Raw genomic sequence first — 21,564 nt, 5'->3', positions numbered from 1 at the left:
GCCACCGCGATCTCGACCCAGTCGTTGATGTCGTCCACCTTCACCGCTGAGCAATGCGTCGCTGATGATGTCACGCTATGTTCTGGTTCATCATCATTGACCAGTAGACCATCATCATCAATCCCTACCTTCGAGCCGATCGCAGGTGCTTCGATAGGCTTGGAGATGGCGCATCCATTACTGTCTTCAACATCTACATTGCCGCCAACCGATGTAATTAGCGCAAACAAATTGCACGTAACATAAATTTTCATATTGTGGATACATCATTTTAATTTTTGTCACATTGTACCATAGGTGGATAATAATCATGATCAATCTGTAATTGTACGTCAAGTTGGAATGGTCTTCAAATCAGAGTTAGATGCATATGAGATATATAACTTATATGTTAGGAAGATTGGTTTTAGTATTAGAAAGAGCACCACAAGACTAAGACCAGATAAGACTATATATCAAAAGCATATAGTCTGCAGCAACCAGGGAGAATGAGGTGTTCACTCATCACATGACACTTCCAAAGAAAATGCTACTGCAAGGACATTATGCAATGCTCGTGTTTAGTTCAGTATAAGTCGAGAAGGAATTTCGACAGTGCAAAAGGATATGCTCGAACACAATCACTATCTTGCTAGTCCAAATAAGACACATAAGTTGAGGTCTCAACGACGTATTATAGAGGCGGATAAACATCTAATTGTTCAGATATGAGAAGCCGGGATAAAATCTTCCCAAGTGTATGAGTTTTTCCTTTTCATTTTTACATATACTAATATTTTAAAACATGTACCTTTTCCTTTTTATTTTACATATAGTAATATTTTTGCTTCTCTTATGTACGTGTAATATGCAGGAGAAGATCCAAAGAATGCAACAAGCAATGGAGAAGTTGGCTAGGATCCAAAAGAATTGATTGTAAGGCAGATGACCTAGGCTTGTTATTCTCTTTCAACAATAAATTTACTTGCATTTGTTCTGAATCTTTTCATATTTTCTTTTACGTAGGGCTCATTTGATGCAAGCATTGGTGCTAATATTAAATTACCAAACTTCTCGACCAACATGTGTGCTGATTTTTCGACCATGGTTGGTCCTTTGGCTCAAGGAGGATATACAAGCCTTTTACTTGGACTTCATCAAGATGTCTCATTTGCTCCAACATTACATTTTCATGATGAATTAGATCATGCAACAATAAAGGAGTAGAGATGCTTTTGTAATCCTAATTTATCAGGAAAGCGTTCACTTGGATGGTATTTGGGAACCTATATGGATGATTAACTTTGAACATGTATTTGGAACCTGTATGGTCATGTCTTATATACAAACTTATTGAACCACCATGGTTGCTCGTATAATGCAATGTTTCATCTCTTAAATTATGTAAATAAGGGTAAATGTTGCCAAATTTTTCTTGAGAGCCTGGACCTGTAACATGTATGCAACACTGCTGCCAAATTTAGACAAAACAGATCATAGATACAACATTGCAGTTTCTCATAACTTGGAAAATTGAATGTCACATTCCATTCCATTATGTGTCAGACCAGCACATTGACAAGATTTAACTTACGTCTAAAAGTTTTTGCATCCTACTCATTCTAGTTGCCTAGAAGCACAAAGATGGACAACAACACAAGAACAATGTTGATGGAAGGCAGAAACAACAGAGCTTAACCCCAGCCATGCATCTCTCTAACCGTTGCTTTAACACCACTACTAGCTTCTGCTTTGCTCTTCATCACAACCAACTCCTTCAATAGTTCCATTTCAATCTCCAGGCCAGCGGCTGCTTCCAGGAGGTCAGGGACGACATCTCCTCTAAAGCGGTTGAGTTCACGTCAAATACTCCAATCTTGCCAAGGTACTCCTCATACTCTTGTTGGAATATGAAAAGTTTGCAACAGTTTGGCAACTGCACATGTAATTGACACGAAAATCTCAATAATTTGAACAACCAAACACATGAACAACAAACAATCAATTGCGCTCACCCCACAATGGTTATGGGGGCACTTGAAAAATTGCTTTCCCTTGTTCTGCTGGGTTTGGGAAGACTACTCAATCATCTTTGCCTCCTTTCAAAAAGGGCATTCAGTAAGGGCAACCTACTCTTCTATGTGAGCCACCACAACGACGACCCAGGGCTTGACCCTTTGCTGCGTGCCATGGATGACTGCAACATCTCTGCGGGATTTGTGCTCGACTGCGTCTAGCGGCAATGCTAGGTGAGAGAAGCAGTGCTGGAGAGAGCGTGGCAATCGCTAGAGCAAGCGTGCGACACTGGGCAAGAGGGGCGGCGTGGCAATCGAAGGAAGGCCAGGGCTCGATCATCGATTGATCTGGACGGCGATAGTGCTGGGGCGGAGAGGCGGGGCAGGGCGGGGCCCAATCTCAACGGTGACTGCGTTGGGGGTGGAGAGGTGGGTGGCACCCAATCTCGACGGCGATCGCGCTGAGGGCGAACTCGGGATTGACGGCGACCGCATGATGGGGGCGACACGAAGAAGAAGCGACTTGCTCAGGCGGACGGATGAGAGAGGCAGAGCGACTCGGCAGGACGGCTCGATTGCTGAAGGTGTCAGACGGCTTGTGCGCTCGTTCGAGATCTCAGGAGAGGGGTGATGTGGCATGCATCCGAGCAGTGCTGCACAAGACGCGCAGTGCGGCACTGTAGCAGAGAATTTTTAGCCAAAGAAATGTGAGTTCTCAAGATGATTTTCTTCGTTGTCACTTTGTTAGTCGATTAAACTATGGCTTGCTCAAGAAATCCTAGGATATCGCTCAAGGAGTGAGTGATGTGATGCTACTGTTCTGCTCCTGTCGGAGAGTGAACTCCTGTCGCAGGGATCCCGAGAGACCCCTCTTTAGAGATTCGGCCGGGGGGATGATCCTAGAAAAGCTTGTACGGGAAAAAAGCGGGAACGGAAGTAAATGCGCTGGCTTGCGGGTACACCGGGTTTTTGAACAGGTTCGGGCCGCGCGGGGGCGTAACACCCTACTCCTGTATGAGTGTTATATCTATCCTTGAAGGGGATCCTTCAAGGATATATCTGGTTCTCCAAGGAGAGCTGTTTACAAAGAGCTGGAGGCTCTTATGTTCTAGCTAGCTGGTCTCTTGATCGTCTTGCGATCGGGGGCTGTTGTCTTCTTGTTCTTCGACTGACTCTCTTCTTCTCCTTTTTCCTCCTCCTTTCGGTGTCCTCCATCCTTTCCTTTTATAGATGCGCCGACCTCGACATATCCTGAATGGGAAAGAGGGGACGCGAATGCCCAGGTGCCACGGAGAAAGGCGTAATCATTTCATTTTGGCGAAGTGACAGGGGCGGTGGAGGAAGGCGGCGTGCATTCGACCACCAGCCGCTGCGGAAGCTTCGGGGTGCTCTGAAAAGGGCCCACCGGACAGCCTCAGAGGTGCCCGGTGCGCCCACCCTGTCCTGTTCTCCTGCCAGGGCAGGGTGGCAGGCCGAGCGCTTCGATTCTGGCGACGTTATCCCGAGGCGCGCAGGCGAAAACGGGACGGGACCCGTGCATTTAATGGACCCACGCCCCCCTGCCATTGCATGGCAGGGTCTGACACTGGGGCGTGGGCAGCCGAGAATGTCAGGATGTCAGAATGTCAGGCCACGCGCGCCTATTAAATGCGGCATCGGGCCCTTGACTGGATGACACCCTGACGACGGGGCCCTTCGAGTCTTTGAACGAGCTTGCGCGAACCTTCGGGGGACCGAGTCCTCGGGGGCTGCCACGTGCAGCCCCGAGCACTCTCTCCCGAGCACTTCAGCGGGACCTTCGGGGCACCGAGTCCTCGGGGGCTGCCACGTGCAGCCCCGAGCACTCTCTCCCGAGCACTTCAGCGGGACCTTCGGGGCACCGAGTCCTCGGGGGCTGCCACGTGCAGCCCCGAGCACTCTCTCCCGAGCACTTCAGCGGGACCTTCGGGGCACCGAGTCCTCGGGGGCTGCCACGTGCAGCCCCGAGCACTCTCTCCCGAGCACTTCAGCGGGACCTTCGGGGCACCGAGTCCTCGGGGGCTGCCACGTGCAGCCCCGAGCACTCTCTCCCGAGCACTTCAGCGGGACCTTCGGGGCACCGAGTCCTCGGGGGCTGCCACGTGCAGCCCCGAGCACTCTCTCCCGAGCACTCTGTTTCTACCTATCTTGCAGGGTGGTGATATGTGGTGGACGGCCGGTCTGGCCTCGGGACTTAGGGACCCCTGGTTCTAAATACACCGACAGTAGCCCCCGGGCCCGCTGGCAGTCGATGGGACGGAGACTGCGAATGGGCCCTTCGTCGCGACCGAGGCCAAGGCTGGCCGGATGCCATGTGGCAAGCTTTCGAGAGGTGGCCCCTGCGGATTTTAGACCTCAAGTATGCCCCAACGGGAAAATGAGTGGTCGCGTGTCCATACAACTTCCGAGGGGCACGATAATCATACGGGCGGCCCGCGCGGTCGCCGCGCAGATCGAGGAAAATACGCCTGGCAACCGCTGACATCGTGCGATCGGCGGGAGATTCGCCTGACAGTTGCGTCGACCGAGGCGACGCTTCGCCGAGCGAACCGTCCGGGGCGGCAGTTTTTGAATTTTGAGATATAAAAGGGGGAATGGATCGGTCCGTTCCCCTTTTTCACGCTCTCTCGCACCCGTGCTCCTGCTTCCTTTGCGCTTCGAAGCCCCTAGGAAATTCCCAGGCGACCGGAGCGTTCTTCCTTTTCTCTCTCTTCACCACCAAAAAACGCCTTCCACTCCGCTGAGATGACGAGGGTTGGAGGAGGACGCCGGGAGGAGCTCCCGTGGCCGGAGATGGCGCTCTGCGCCCATCCCGACCGGGTGGCTATCATGAGGCGGCTGCCGGAGTTTGACGCCCAAGGGCCCGTGGACCGGCCAAGAAGCCGGAGTCCCGAGGCCTCTGAACTCCCCGGGCTGGAAGAACTCCTGGGTGAGGAGGTTGTTGGTAGCTCGGCGCAGGCTGGCGACGGGGCCGCCACAAGCAGTAGCCACCGCGCCAGAGAAGAGGGCGCCCCTGAAGCTGCTGAAGAGTTGACGTCGGGAGACCGGGGAAAACGACCCCGGGCCTTGATCCTGCTGCCGGAGTCTCCGCCGTCGCTGACGGCAGCGGCGGCGTTTCCGGTGCTGGAGCCGCGCCTGGTGCGGATGGGGCCCGCGCCGACGCCTGCGACCTGCGCGGCGGAGACCGAGACTCGTGCGGCGGCACCCGAGGCCCGCGCAGTGGCCCAGCCGAGCCCTCAGCGGAAGAGGCGGCGGGAGGGGTCCGGACCGACGGCACCGGACCCGGACATTAGGCTCCCAGCGGCCAAATGGCGGTATCGGTGAGTCATTTTTCTTGCTTTTCCATGGGTCCTTTCGGCCCGAACTAAGTTTTGACAACTTTTACTTGTCTCCCGTAGGCCGGCCGCAGGCGTTGCGGCGACGGAGAGGGAGCAGGCGCCAAGGCCAGAGCCGAACCTGCCCGCTGCGCCAGCGGAGGTCAGTGTAGGAACGGCGGAGGCGCCAATCGACGTGGAGGCGCCAATCGACGTGGCGGCCATAGGGAGAGAGGCGGTGGCGGCGACTACCGGGAGGGCGCCGGCGGAGCCTACCCCGGGCGCGGAGAGCCCGGGGCGGAGAACGGTGGAGGCGGATGCCTCGCCGGGGCCGGTGGGCAAGGCGGCTGATGCGGGAACGCAGCTGCCGTCCGAGGCCTTGGCTCCGGAGGAGCCTACCCCGGGCAGGCAGAGCCCGGGGCGGATGGCGGCACAGGGCCCTGTGGAGAGCTCGGCCCCCCTGGAGGCATCCGGCGGAGAAGCCTGGGACCCACCGGCGCTCGCAGTGCCTGGCCGGCCTGCCGATCCCCTCTTGGCCGCCATTGAAGGCGTCCGAGCCGCAGTCGGGCAGTTGGGCGCGGCGGTGGAGGCCAAGGAGGGGGAGCTCGAGGCCGAGCACGCCCGCCTGGTACTGGAGAAGGCGCAGCTGGCGGGCGCCCGAGAGGAGGCCCGTGCGGCAGCCGCGCGGGAGCAGAAGCTCCTGGAGGACATCCGTGCGGAAGCCGCGCGGGAACGAGAAGGCCTGAGGACCGCGCGGGCAGAGGCCGCGCGGGAACGAGAAGACGCCGCCCGCCTGGCTGAGGCGTCGAGGCAGCAGGCTGCCGAGGCCCTTGCCAGGATGGGGCAGGCGCAGGTGAGGGAGGCGGCAGTCACGGCCCGGGAACGGCTTGCAGAGGAGCGGCAGGCCGAGCTGGCCCGCCGAGAGGGCGCGGTCGAGACGACGCGCGCCGACCTCCAGCGCTGGGAAGACGACCTCCAGAAGATCAGAGGAGAAGTCAAGCGCTGGGAAGAGGACGTCTCCATCCGGGAAGTGGATAACGAGCTATTAGCGTCTGATCTCGGAGCCCGGGAGGATTCGGTGGTCCAGCAGGAGGAGGTGCTGGCCCGACGGGAGAATGAGCTGAGTCGCCGGGAAGGCGAACTGAATCGCCGAGAGGGCGAACTGAGTCGCCGGGAAGGCGAAGCCGCTGCCGCGGCGGCCACCGCGGCTACCAGGGCGGAAGAAAAAGCGAAACACGAGGCGGAACTGACCGCCCGTGAACAAGCCCTGTCCGAGGTGGTGGCTAAGGCGAAGCTGGATGCCGTCCCCGCCGCAGCTGGCGGTTCTTCCGGTCCGGCCGAGGACCAGGGACTTAAGGCACAGCTGCGGGCCGCCAGGGAGAAGCTCGAGGCAGCCTTTGTTTCGCGGGTCAACCTCGTGCAGATGCTGGAGGATATACTCCGGCGGATGCGACGGGCCATGGAGAAAGGTGGTCTTGGGCGGCTTGTCGGCGACACGAAGGGCGACGGCCCCGCACGACAAGTGTTGGAGCTGCAGCAGGTCTGCGAGCGCCTCGAGACCCTGCCCTGGGCAGTTCAGGAACTTGCCGCCCGGGAGGGACGTGGCTTGGCCCAAGCCGTGGCCGAGCATGTCCTGGCCTGCTACCGAAGCAGGGACCCGGACTTCCCATTGGAGCCGGCGCGGGAGGGAGTGGTCGAGGCTGAGGAGGAGGTCGCCCGAGCAGCGGTTAGGAGTACCGCCTCTGCGGTGGCGGCCGGCTTCAGGCGAGAGGTGCCGCCACCGCCAGCCCCCGGGGACGACTCAGAGGACTCAGCCGACGCCTCTGCCGCTGACTAGGCCTTCGGCGCCCCTTTTTTCTTTTGTTGTAGATGCAGGAGTGAATATTAGGAGTGAACCCTTAGAAAAATGCTTTGTCTATGTCTTGTGAATATAATGGCAGCTTTTCCTTGGGCTCGCAACTCCAATTTCTCTGTATGCTTGATGTTTCCTCTGGCGCTCCGCCTGGAAGTCCCGAGGAGTACTCAGTCGGGCCGCTCCCGACCTTCCCATCCCCGAGAAATGAAGTTGTTCTGGTTGCTGGCGTTGGCGCAGCCAGCCTTCAAGCTCTCGCGAGTCCGTACTGCCTAGTTTAAGAAACAAAGACACAGACTCCCTTGCTCGGGAGATGGAACGGCCCTGCCCGGAACACGCCGTGCCCAGCGGACACCTTTTCACTTTGCGACCACTCAGCCGGTAGAAGGGAGACGCGTGTGAGCGAGAATGTGACCAAGAGTCCTCGCGGTCCGGTGGTGCCCGGGCTCAAAAAGGGCCGGACCGAGCACTGACAGCCTGCCCCCATGGCCTGAGCTCCGGACTACTCGAGCAGCTCGAGTGATAGGATTACCCAGGGCACCTGAGGACCCGGTAGTGCTCGGGGTCCTTAAGAGCGGACCGAACACCACGACCACCACGAAGGGCTTCGGTCAGACGTTACCGCACGCACGGTACTCCTTTCTACGAGCCGCTCTGTCGTTCTGGAAAAAAGCCGACACGCGGCAGGGTTTTTGCGTGCCAAGAGACCACCTCACCGAGCAGATTAAAGCGCAAGAGCCCCCGAGAATGACTCGGGAACATAAATTTACTGAAAGCAGACTTGTCTGAACATAACCACTCACCGGACAGCCGTCGGCCTTCCGGCCAGCCGACCCAGAAGGGGTTGATTCCGAGCTCGGGGGCCCGGGGACTTGATCCTTTCAACGGAGCGCCCGAGCGCCCAGAGTCATACGAGGCTCCTAGGGTCGGGTGATCTCGACCACCCAAGCCTAGGCGGTAGGACCACCCGAAGACCCTTGGGGCCGACCAGAGACCGGGGCATTGAAGCCCTCGCGGCCGAACTGCTTGTGATTGCCGACCTGTGACTTAAGAGAGAGAATATAGAATTTCTTTGTCTGGTGCGCTCTGTTAGTGCGGTACTTGCCATAGACTGCTCTCGTTTTTTCGACCCGAGACCTCTCGAATACCCGAACCGGCAGACAAAGGCGGACAGAGGCATAACCTAGAGGTCCTATGGTTCGGTGGCGCCCGGGTATGACAGGCCAGACCGAGCACCGACAGCCCGCTCCGAGGGCCTGAGCTCCGGCCTACTCGAGCAGCTCGAGTGATGTGATTACTCAGAGCGCCCCGAAACTCGGTTAGTGCCCGGGAGCCCGTCACGACACCGAACACCACAGCCTACCATGTCGGACGTAAGTCAGCGGCGACTGCTCGCATGTATACCGATTGGGATTCTTTTGTCAACGGGAAAAAATGAGAGAGCGAACTTTTTCTCGCACAACCGAGCACCTCACCAGACAGATTAAACATAGGGAATCCAGAGATATAATTTGACATAGTGATTGCTTATTAAAATACTGAATGTACGATATTTACAAGGTTGCGTGACAGCAATTTACCACACGGGGCGAAGCCTCCAGACTGCTCGGGCGGGGAGAAGCCCCCGGCCTTATCAACCTGAACCGCGAGCTTGACCGTCTACGGGTAGAAGCGTCGAAGATGCTCGATGTTCCACGGATTCGGGAGTGGCTGCCCTTCCTCCGTCGCCAACCTGAAAGAACCTGCCCGGGGGACTGCAATTACGGTGAAAGGACCTTCCCACACAGGGGACAACTTATTCATTCCTTCGCGCGACTGGATGCGCCGGAGAACTAGGTCCCCCACCTCGAGAGACCGGGCCCGGACGTGACGCAGATGATAACGACGCAGACTCTGCTGGTACCGAGCCGCTCGGACAGCAGAACGCCGCCGGCGCTCTTCCAGGTAGTCTACGTCGTCGCGCCTTTGATGCTCCTGCTCGCCCTCAGAGTATGCGTGCACTCGAGGGGAGCCTAGAGTAAGCTCGGAGGGGAGGACCGCCTCGGCGCCGTAGACGAGGAAGAAAGGAGTTTCCCCGGTAGCGCGGCTTGGCGTAGTCCGGTTGGCCCATAGCACGGCTGGCAGCTCATCCACCCATCCCTTCCCGTGCTTAGCGAGCACGTCATAGGTCCGGGTCTTGAGGCCCTTTAGTATCTCTGCGTTGGCACGCTCGACCTGCCCGTTACTCCGAGGATGAGCGACGGAAGCGAAGCAAAATTTGATGCCAAGATCCTCGCAATAGTCCCCGAACAAGGCACTAGTGAACTGGGTGCCGTTGTCGGTGATGATCCGATTGGGGACACCAAAACGGCTAGTGATACCGCGGACAAACTGGAGCGCCGTGCTTTTGGTTATCTTGATGACTGGGACTGCCTCCGGCCACTTGGTGAATTTGTCGATAGCGACATATAGGTATGCATAGCCCCCGACCGCTCGGGGGAATGGACCCAAAATGTCCAAACCCCAGACCGCAAAAGGCCATGACAGGGGAATGGTATGGAGAGCCTGAGCTGGCTGGTGAATCTGCTTTGCATGGAACTGGCATGCCCTGCAGCGCCGAACCAGCTCGGAAGCATCCTGGAGAGCTGTGGGCCAGTAGAAACCTTGCCGGAAGGCTTTCCCGACCAGCGTGCGGAACGATGAATGGCCACCGCACTCGCCCTCGTGGATCTCAGCGAGAAGATCGCCGCCTTCTGCCCGAGAGATGCATTTTAGGAGGACACCTCCTGCGCTACGTCGGTAGAGATCCCCGTCTACCATGGCATAGCGTTTGGACTGCCGAGCAACCCTTTCGGCAGTCGCCTCATCCTCGGGTAGGAACCTTTCTTTCAAGTACCCTCGGATGTCAGACATCCACGAGGCATCTTGAGAACATTCGGTGAGCACAGCGCACTCGCCGGATGGCGGCGCCCTGACGGGGTTTCCCACTGAGGGCACCGCCGGGGTCCCCTGAATTGAGTTCGAGGTTTCCCCTTCATCCTGTTCGGCAGGCAGGACGGAAGGCCGTGCGAGTCTTTCTTCAAAGACTCCGGCAGGGACGTGCGCACGTGATGAGGCCAGGCGAGAGAGCTCGTCGGCCGGAGCGTTGTCGCGGCGAGGGATATGCCGTAATTCGAGGCCATCGAAGCGTTTCTCGAGCTTCCTGACTGCGGCCACGTACGCCGCCATTTGAGGATCCGTGCACTGGTACTCCTTGGAGACCTGGTTGACGACCAGCTGGGAGTCCCCCTTGACCAGGAGGCGACGAATCCCGAGCCCCACCGCAGCCCGGAGGCCGGCGATGAGACCTTCATACTCCGCCATGTTGTTGGATGCGCGGAAATGCAACTGTATGACGTACCGGAGCTCTTCACCCGTTGGGGAGGTGAGAACCACTCCGGCCCCTGCGCCTTTCAGCGAGAGGGAGCCGTCGAAGTGCATGACCCAGTACCCGGGCGCGTCGCGCCCGGGATAGGCAGAAAACTCTTCTGGGTCGACGCAGGGGACGGGCGTCCACTCTGCCAAGAAGTCGGAGAGCGCCTGGCTTTTAATTGCCTGGCGACTAACGAAGTGTAGATCGAACTCCGCCAGCTCTACTGCCCATTTGACAACGCGCCCGGTGCCCTCCCGGTTCCGGAGAATGGGTCCCAGTGGATAAGTGGTAACCACTAAGATTTTGTGCGCCTGGAAGTAGTGGCGCAGCTTCCGGGAGGCGACGAGCACGGCATAGAGCAGCTTCTGAGCCTGAGGATACCTTGTCTTAGCTTCCCGGAGGACCTCGCTGACGAAGTACACCGGACGCTGTGCCCGGCGGGTCCGGACGGTGGCCCCACCCGGGGGGCTGCTACAGCTCCCAGGGTCGGCGGTATGGTCGGGGTTGGCCGGGCATTCGAGCTCGATTCCTTGGCTAGGAAGAGCAGTGTGCTCGGGCTCGACCCCTCGCTCCGGGGGAGCCACGAGGACAGGTGAGTGATCGGGGGCCTCTGGGAGCTGGGACCCAGCACCCGGCCCTGAACACTCGTCTCGCTCCACCACCAATACTACGCTCACAACCTGAGGAGTGGCCGAAACGTAAAGCAGCAGGGGCTCACCTTGAGAAGGAGCCACCAAAACGGGTGGCGAGGTAAGGTATTTCTTTAAGTCGCGGAAGGCCTGCTCGGCCTCCGGCGTCCAGTCGAAACGACCGGATTTCTTCAGAAGCTTGAAGAGGGGGAGCCCCCGCTCCCCGAGCTTAGAGATGAAGCGCCCGAGGGCGGCCATGCAGCCGGCGAGGCGCTGGACCTCCTTGAGTCGAACCGGGGGTCGCATTTGCTCGATGGCCCGGATCTTCTCCGGATTGACCTCGATTCCTCGGCCAGAGACCAAGAAACCAAGGAGCTTGCCCGCCGGGACCCCGAAGACACATTTCTCCGGGTTGAGCTTGAGGCGGGTAGAGCGGAGACTGTTGAAAGTCTCGGCAAGGTCCTCGAGCAGGGTGGCGCGGTCTCGGGTTTTGACCACGAGATCGTCGATGTAAGCCTCGACGTTGCGGCCAACCTGCGAGTTAAGTGTGATACGAATGGCGCGCTGGAAGGATGATCCAGCGTTGCGCAGGCCGAAAGGCATTGACATGTAGCAATAAGTCCCCACCGGGGTAGTAAAAGCAGTTTTTTCCTCGTCCCCTACGGCCATGCGAATCTGGTGATACCCAGAATTTGCATCTAGGAAGCATAAAAGATCACATCCCGCAGTTGAATCTATGATTTGATCGATGCGAGGTAAGGGGAAAGGATCTTTAGGACAAGCCTTGTTAAGGTCGGTGTAGTCCACGCACATGCGAAGCTTGCCGTTGGCCTTCGGGACGATGACTGGATTTGCTAGCCAGTCGGGGTGGAGAACTTCTCGGATAAATCCGGCGTCGAGGAGCTTGCGGACTTGCTCGCGGATAAACTCCTGGCGTTCTGGCGCCTGCCGCCGGACCTTCTACTTCACTGGGCGGGCGTCCGGACGCACGGCCAAGTGATGCTCGATCACCTCCCTAGGGATCCCGGGCATATCAGACGGTTGCCAGGCAAACACGTCTACGTTAGCCCGGAGGAAGGCGACAGCGCGCTTTCCTATTTGCTGCCCAGGTCGCTGCCGATACGGACAACCTGGGTAGCGTCTTCGCCCACCTTGACCTCCTTCGTTGGAACAGTCGTGTCGGCGGCGAGTCGGGGTCTGGATGAAGAGGGTCCCGGGCCCCCTGAAGAGCCATCAGCCTCGGCTTGCGCTGAGACTAGGGCCATGTAGGTTTGTTCGGCGCAGGAGACAGCGCCACCGGAGTCAGCGATCACGGAGATAGAGCCTGCGGGGCCGGGCATCTTAACCGTAAGGTATGCATAATGCACGGCCATCATGAACTTGGCGAGCGCCGGACGCCCGAGGATGGCGTTGTAGGGGAGAGGGAGCTCCGCGACATCGAAGAGGACGCACTCCGTACGAAAGTTGTCCCGGCTCCCGAACGTGACAGGCAACTCAACCTGCCCGAGGGGCAGGGAGTGTCCGGGCGTTACTCCACAGAAGGGGAGCGACGGCTTTAGGCGTCGGGAGGGTACTTGCAGCTTCTCAAAAGCCTCTTTGGAAAGGAGGTTGAGGCCGGCACCACCGTCGATCAGCACTCTGCCGACTTTGACATTGCAGACAGTGGGAGATACGACCAGAGGTAGCCGCCCCACAGCTGCAGTACTGACGGGGTGGTCGGCCATGCTGAACGTGATCGGAGCATCCGACCACCTCAGGGGTCTTGCGGCCTCCTCGCTTGGGGTTGCCGAGCATACTTCGCGCCGCATGACCTTGATGCCACGGCGCGAGCAGGGTGTGTAGGCGCCTCCGTCGATGAAGGCAACCGCATGCTCGGGCTCCTGGAAGCCGAGCTCGGCATTGTTGGGAATGACCTCGGTATTGCCTCCCCCGCGAGACTCGTCGCGCTCCCTCTGGCGCTGCTCCACGAGTCCCTTGACCGTACGACACTCTGTGAGGTCGTGCCATCTGGTCAGGTGTATGGGACACCATTTACCTGGCTCGGGCCCCGCGGGAGCGGGGACCCTCGCTGGAATAGGAGCCCGGCCAGGGGCCGGGGCTCTTGCTGGAGCTGACGCCCTAGCCGGCGCTGGGGCCCTCGCGGGCGCAGAGGCCCGAGAAGGAGCCCGAGCAGGGGCCCTGACGGGGCGCCGATCGGCATCCGGCCGACGCTCTTGCCGGCGATCGGGCTCTTGTGGCTCCCCGTGAGCGGGGATTTGGGCTAGCTCAACGGGAGCAGCCTCGCGCTTCCTCCTCTTTTTCTTTTCCCGCTTATCAGAGCGGGAAGAACTTGGTCGATCGGAAGCGGGGCGAGGAGCATGCCATGCCCTGGCCTCCGCAGCTTTGGCGCACTTATCGGCCAGTGCGAAAAGTTCCGCAGGGGTCTCGATCTCGTGCGTACCTAGCTTCTCGAGCATCCGCTCATCACGTACGCCCTGCCGAAAAGCAACAATAACAGCATGGGGGGCCACTCGCGGAATAGTGTTGCGAACCTGGCTGAAACGCTGTATGAATCGACGCAGCGTCTCCCCTTCCTGCTGTTGGACGGCGTGGAGGTCGCACTCCAGCCCGGGACGTGCGAACGTACCCTGAAAGTTGGCCACAAATTGGTGGCACAAGTCGTCCCAGGAGCTGATAGATCCCGGGGGTAAGTTCATAAGCCAGGAGCGGGCGGAACCCCTCAAGGCAACATGAAAATAATTTACCATCACCTTTTCGCTGCCTCCGGCCGCTTGGACGGCCGTCGTGTAGATCTGGAGGAACTCGACGGGGTCGATGGACCCGTCGTACTTCTCCGGCAGCTCGGGGCGGAACTTGGAAGGCCACCTCACCCGACGGAGCTCGGTGGTAAAGGCACGGCAACCGGTGCCGTACCCCGCAGCACGAGCGGGGGTTCTTGGTGGAGAGGAACGGCGAGCCGGGGATCCCCGGTGGTCGTGGACCGGGAGAGAGGAAGCTTGGTCCTCTGCCCCAACCCCCTGCCGTGTCTCCCGCTGGCGCTCGAGAGTGACCCGGGCATCCTCGTGGCCCCTTCGCTCGTCGAGACGCAAACGGAGGTCCCGGGCCTCGGATACGTCCTGGGGGATGGCGCTCCGCCTGGAGGCCCCTCGGCCCGTGCGGGTGTTGCCCGCTGAGGAGCCGACTCTGGCGGCACCGCGCTGAAAAGTGGCGCGAGGGCTCTCGACCTGCACCTGGCGACGAGCGGTGCCGACCAAAGCGGCGATATCTTGCATCCACCGGCCTTCCGGAGTGTTTGGCGTGGCCCGAATGGGAGGGTGCCTGAGGAGGGCTTGCGCTGCAAGCAAGGCGCTCCCTGGGCTGGCCTCACTAAAAGCTAGCCTGCGCCGGGGCGGCGCTCGACGGGATCCAGAGGCGGACCTAGCGGCCGGGGCCCCGACCATCTGCTGGGGGTCGGAGAGCACGCCGGCAGCGGCGGCGCTGATGGGCCCAGCGCCCTGATCCCCTTGGGCGGGAAAAACCTCTTGGTCGTGGGGCGGCGTTCCGTTACTGGAAGTGGAGCCGGAGCGCTGGAGACGGTGCCCACCGGCCATCTTTTCCTGTGGAGAAAAAAGGGAAACAAACAATCTAGGGATATTCCCCCCTACCTGGCGCGCCAGCTGTCGGAGAGTGAACTCCTGTCGCAGGGATCCCGAGAGACCCCTCTTTAGAGATTCGGCCGGGGGGATGATCCTAGAAAAGCTTGTACGGGAAAAAAGCGGGAACGGAAGTAAATGCGCTGGCTTGCGGGTACACCGGGTTTTTGAACAGGTTCGGGCCGCGCGGGGGCGTAACACCCTACTCCTGTATGAGTGTTATATCTATCCTTGAAGGGGATCCTTCAAGGATATATCTGGTTCTCCAAGGAGAGCTGTTTACAAAGAGCTGGAGGCTCTTATGTTCTAGCTAGCTGGTCTCTTGATCGTCTTGCGATCGGGGGCTGTTGTCTTCTTGTTCTTCGACTGACTCTCTTCTTCTCCTTTTTCCTCCTCCTTTCGGTGTCCTCCATCCTTTCCTTTTATAGATGCGCCGACCTCGACATATCCTGAATGGGAAAGAGGGGACGCGAATGCCCAGGTGCCACGGAGAAAGGCGTAATCATTTCATTTTGGCGAAGTGACAGGGGCGGTGGAGGAAGGCGGCGTGCATTCGACCACCAGCCGCTGCGGAAGCTTCGGGGTGCTCTGAAAAGGGCCCACCGGACAGCCTCAGAGGTGCCCGGTGCGCCCACCCTGTCCTGTTCTCCTGCCAGGGCAGGGTGGCAGGCCGAGCGCTTCGATTCTGGCGACGTTATCCCGAGGCGCGCAGGCGAAAACGGGACGGGACCCGTGCATTTAATGGACCCACGCCCCCCTGCCATTGCATGGCAGGGTCTGACACTGGGGCGTGGGCAGCCGAGAATGTCAGGATGTCAGAATGTCAGGCCACGCGCGCCTATTAAATGCGGCATCGGGCCCTTGACTGGATGACACCCTGACGACGGGGCCCTTCGAGTCTTTGAACGAGCTTGCGCGTCCTCGGGGGCTGCCACGTGCAGCCCCGAGCACTCTCTCCCGAGCACTTCAGCGGGACCTTCGGGGCACCGAGTCCTCGGGGGCTGCCACGTGCAGCCCCGAGCACTCTCTCCCGAGCACTTCAGCGGGACCTTCGGGGCACCGAGTCCTCGGGGGCTGCCACGTGCAGCCCCGAGCACTCTCTCCCGAGCACTTCAGCGGGACCTTCGGGGCACCGAGTCCTCGGGGGCTGCCACGTGCAGCCCCGAGCACTCTCTCCCGAGCACTTCAGCGGGACCTTCGGGGCACCGAGTCCTCGGGGGCTGCCACGTGCAGCCCCGAGCACTCTCTCCCGAGCACTTCAGCGGGACCTTCGGGGCACCGAGTCCTCGGGGGCTGCCACGTGCAGCCCCGAGCACTCTCTCCCGAGCACTTCAGCGGGACCTTCGGGGCACCGAGTCCTCGGGGGCTGCCACGTGCAGCCCCGAGCACTCTCTCCCGAGCACTCTGTTTCTACCTATCTTGCAGGGTGGTGATATGTGGTGGACGGCCGGTCTGGCCTCGGGACTTAGGGACCCCTGGTTCTAAATACACCGACAGCTCCCTATCATGCATCCCTTGGGCCTTGGCATACTACAAGGTCATGTGAGCATGACAACAAGTTCTGGGGTTTGGTTGATCAAATGATCAGTTTAGGGTGCGATTGGTTGCTTGCATGTGGCTTAGCTGGCTTGTGAGATACAGATATATGTTTGTTTGCATGTATGCCACCCTGGGTCTGGCTCGCAGGATGCAAAAATGGTCTCTCAGCTAGGCTAAGCAAACATAGATTTTGGTCATTTGTACAGAGCTAGGCTCGCTGGATGCAGGTTGGTACCTAGCTAATGATATTATTATTATATGATTAGTGTGTATAAAGTGCTATTAGTGTGTTTTAGAATGGATTAAGGCTTAATAAGATAAACTAAGTGTTATTATAATATAGTTATGCAAGTAAATATCATAGAACACTTGTTTTTGTCAGTGGCTTGGAGTCTCCGGGTTAAACTCCGAGTCAAGCTCTCTGTTTGGGCTTGAGTGCCCAATTCGAAGTCTCCGGGTAGACCCGGATACTCCGGGATATGGTGAAGGTACGGACCCTCCGGATAGGGCTCCGGGCAAAGGTTTCTGTGGAGCTTTCGAAGGTCAACCCGGATACTCCGGGTGAACCCGAATACTCTGGGTAAGTACAAAAGGTATTGTAACGAATAGTTTTTGAAGGTTGGGCATTCATTGCTGCTGAACCAACTCGGGACAAAAGACTTCATAGCCTCTTTAGAGTCCTCCCACTCCTCTAGTGCATTAATTCTAACAAGGATTTGAGAGTGTGGGTTGGTGTAACATCCCAAAATCATAAGCTGTAGTTTTTGAGATAATTAATCGTTGTTAATGCGAGACTACGGGTTTAATTTTCAAGAGATCGAGTTTCTTTAAAATTTTAGAGTATAAATTTGATTCTTTTAGAATTTATCTGGCGTGTTCAATCTGTGATGGTTGATTTGTTTGGTGTTAATGTATTTATAAGATTTTCTTTCTTTTATTTTTCTTGAATTTTTCTATGCATCACAAATCATGTTTTATATGCATAGCATCTTATTTTGAATTTTGAGAAAAATCGGCTTAGCCAGAAGTTATAAAAATTTAACCAGATATACCTTATGGTCTGCAGTATTTTGGTAAATTTTGGTAGATTTTTTTTGAGCGCATCCGGATAGATTTCAAAAATCAAAATTTTATTAGCTAAAAATAGATGCGTACCTTGAGGACCACATTCTCTCTTCCTAGCCCATTTCCTCTCCTTAGGCCCAGCTCAATTAAACCAACTGCCACAGCCACGCTCGGGAAGCTTCGACTATGTTCTCCTCGCCATACTGCTCCTGAACTCGCCGTCGGACGAGCGCCACGCCTTGCTCTCTTCCCCTCCTGTGCTCGTCTCAGTCAAGGACCATGACCATGCCGTCTCCCATGCGCCTGTCTTCCTCATCCTTATCTCCTCTGTGTCTTGGCTCATCCCCTCACGCTCGTGCATACAAGCAGCAACAGCAGAAGCTCCCTCTCTGCTCCTTTTCCATTCACAGCGGCACTTCATCTCCCTCCCGAGCAGCTCTTCCTCACTGCTCTCTCAGTTCTATCTCCTCCCTCCTGTTGTTTGTTGCACTCTTCTCTCTCTCACTGCTCTCTCTCCTTGCGTGGTCTTCACTGAGAGCACAGCACAGAAGCAGCAGCTCAGCTCTTGCTCCCTTTCAATCATAGCTAGCAGCACACCATCTCCCTCCCGATGCGCTCCTCCCGCGCATGTGCTTGCCTTGCTCAGCCTCTCTGTCGTCGAGCTGCTGTATGGAGCACCCCTGGAGCCCCTCCGTCGTCTGCTGTCGCGCTCCAGCGAGCCTTGCCACGCCTGCCCTCCCTGCTGTTGTCCAAGTTGGCGGGCATGTGCCAGGTCGAGCCCGAGAGCTGCCGTCCCAGGTGGATGCCGCCGAGTTCCTGCTGGCTGCTGTGCCGTGTTCTTGCTGCTGCTGGCCGGGCTTCGCTACGCGTCGACAAGTTCTGGCCGCCCAGCTGCATCGCGCTGAAGTCCCGCGACGCCACGCTGTCGTGTCGTCCTCCTGCGTCGCCGGCCTAGGCAACCATGCAACCCGGAGCCACCCAGCGTGGTTCACCGTCGAACTACTTGCTGCCGACCAGCACCCACGCCAACGCCGCCAGGACCTTCTCTAGCTGCAACGAGCAACTCCGATGCCGCTCATCCCCATGGCCTAATCACTGCACCTGCACGCAGCCTCATCTTTCTTAACCCTGTGGTGAGCTTCGAATTGCATTCCAGTAGCTAGCTAATAGTTCGGTCTAACTTCTCTGCTACTGTACATTCTTTGCTCAAAATGACTAACACTTGTATAATTCGTAGTAAAATAAATACAACTCCGAAAAATATGAAACCAAGTTTGTTAGTTTCGTTTTGTTGTAATATACATGTTAAAAATGATAGAACTCATGCAATACTTTCTGAAAATTAATTAATTAATTGAATGTGTTTCAACTTATTTAAATTACAGTTAATTAATGCAATATTCTAAAAATGTGAAACCACTTTTATTAGCTTTATCCTGTCAAGGAATAAAGTATAAAAATGCAAGTTTTCATGAAAATTTCAGATTAAGTTTTGTGATGATTTAAATGTGATCAATCTTGTTTAATTCGCCATTTAATCATGGAATTTCTAAAGTCTGTGAATCCATTTCTAATGATATGTATAAATAGGATACTTTATAAGAAAAATGTTGTCCAGCATGTTAGATGAGTTTGGCCATTGTTTTAGCACATGTTTTGATCTCACATTGTTAATTTCTAAAAATCTTTGTCGGTATAACTTTACACAAGAAAAATACATTTCACTCATACTCCGATTAACACGATTCTTATTGCAAAATTCATCTAAAATCATGTTCTTTATTTTCATGTAGAAATATTTTGTGTTCATTGCTGTGGATTTTCTTGGATGGATTTATTTGCATCTTTCGGTATTTATCGATCAAGTATTTGGCGTGTACGTAAGTGCGATCAATGATGAAGGATAGAGATCAGAAATATCACAAAGGTGAGAGGCAAGCAATCCCTTGATCATTTTGGGCCCAGTGTTTAAATTTACTTTATGCATTGATTATGAAAATTTATTATGCATACGCAGATGTTTTATAAAACTGCTATTTGGGATGGTAGTCATGACCTAATTGAATCAATATGTCAACTCTCCTTGAACTTGTTAACCTTACCATTGTTAACCTAGGCTTTGGGTGGACATGATAATGTCACTTGGGTAGAATCGGACTAAGATGTGATAGAAATGCTTAGCTTTGCTGTCTATGGTAATTTATTTGGTTGTCATACTATCACTTGGGATATGAAAAGATTTGTTAAAAATAGTTAAGTTGTTGTTTTGAGAAACTTGAGTTGTTGTTCAGATTCGGGCAGGTTTATGTCAATGTGTGTTGGAAGGTGAGCGTCGTCTCACAGAAGAGTGTATAGGTGGAGACCTGCTCGTGTTGTATGAGGACCGGTACCTTGTACCCGGAACTAAGGGAAACAGTACAACCACATGTGCCGGTATGGATGACGGCCCTAGCTTATTAACCCGGATAATTCTACCTTTGCTTCTTGGAGTTTGGTGTGTATGTGCGGGTAATCCACGAGGTGGGTGTATCCGAAGGGACTCCCATGGCTATACGCGTGGGATCAAAGTTTGCCGACATAACGATTAATACCTTCTGGACTAGTGGGATTGCCTCTGGGGTACTTAGTCGGAGGGAATAATATTAATCGGGAGGAGCAATGGTTAGGATTAATCGGTGTAACGGCTTTGTCATGACGCCCTATGTACACCCAACGTGCAGAGTGTACGGTATCGACGGGTACCACCAAAGGGAAGTTCATGTCGTGTGGGTAAAGTGTACAAACTCTGCAGAGTAATAAATCTATTCGAATAGCCGAGCTCGCGGTCAAGAGCCCCTTAGGAAAGGCTGCATGGTTTAGATTATTTGTTTTGGGATGTCGGGTTTCACTTGTAGGCACTAGTGTAAGTATTGTGTATGTCTAGATGGAGAATCGATCTTCATGGTCTGTGGTAGACATGAAGCTCTTATTATTTATTTATTTGCACTATCATTTACGTTTTGCTCTGTTTAAATTACGTTGCGAATTTATTATATTGTGTACTTTCCAAATTGTCAAGGCATTTATGCAAAACTAGATATGTTGGCCATCCTTCAATTCAACCTGCATTATTGTATCATTGCAATATATATAGCTTGCCTCCTGAAGTTGTTTATTCAGAAATAATGCCAGGAAATCATGGAAGCGATGATATCGGGTCTTTCTAGGATTCAACTCCCAGTCGGTTGCCTGTGGGCGGGTTTGAGGCACACCCGCTGGATATTTGAATCTATTTCATTGTATTTTTCCGCTGCATATCCTTTTATATTGTAGACCAGTTGGTCATAATGTTGTAAATTTAATCCAATTAAATATTTTCACCTTGTAAAATGTATGGATGTGATATCACTGTTGTAACCGTGTGTACTTGCTACTGATCATGGGACAAGTACAGTGGAAACACGGAGTTTCGGGTAATCTAATTACCCGGGGCGTCACAGTTGGAAAGTGAGATTGAGTGCTAGTGAGCTTAAATCCATCTCTATGAGCACTTGAGTTCTTCGTCAAGCCGTCGACTTGCATTCGTTATTCTTGGAGCTCCGAGCTCCTAAATGATTAGACATCATCCGGAGAGCGTCTAAGCTTGTGGAGTGCCCTGAGAAGTTTGTGAATGTCATCCTTGCCTCCGCAAGGGAAGATGAAGGTTGAGTAAGCCCCGAGCTCGATCTTTGAGGTCACTCGGTGAGGATAAGGGTTCAGAGAGACCTGGCTCTTTATGAGCACCTCAACAGAGACGTAGGATTGTTAGATCCGAACTTCGAGAAATAAATACTTGTCTTATTTACTTTCTTGTATACTTTCTTGTTCTAGTTGATCTTTTGGGCTATTTGCCCCAATCTACTTGTTTGTAAGTTTGTGACCACAAGTGGTTGTTGAAAAGAAGCTCATACATCAATTAGAACATGTGGTAACTCATAGACTCAACTAGATTCGCTTAAATATTCATAGTTTTCGATTTCCTGTTATTTCTGGACTATCCGGGTTCACCCGGAGTATCTGGATCCTATATAACCTGGAGTATCCGGATTGACCTGAAGTATCCGGACTCCGTAATCCGCCGTGAAGTTTCAAATTTCATAAAACACCTATTC

General features: G+C 55.3%; 1 long non-coding RNA gene across 1 annotated transcript; it reads left to right on the top strand.

Moving 5' to 3' along the window:
* Positions 1 to 17,714: 17,714 nt before the first annotated feature.
* Positions 17,715 to 20,906, top strand: LOC133927252 (uncharacterized). Its single transcript, XR_009911305.1, has 3 exons — positions 17,715 to 18,567; positions 19,228 to 19,361; positions 20,594 to 20,906. It is a non-coding gene; the product is annotated as an uncharacterized LOC133927252 (long non-coding RNA).
* Positions 20,907 to 21,564: the final 658 nt, after the last annotated feature.

Source organism: Phragmites australis, chromosome 8 (assembly GCF_958298935.1).
Source record: "Phragmites australis chromosome 8, lpPhrAust1.1, whole genome shotgun sequence".
In the NCBI taxonomy this organism is placed as follows: domain Eukaryota; kingdom Viridiplantae; phylum Streptophyta; class Magnoliopsida; order Poales; family Poaceae; genus Phragmites; species Phragmites australis.
This window is presented reverse-complemented; position numbering and strand designations above follow the sequence as displayed.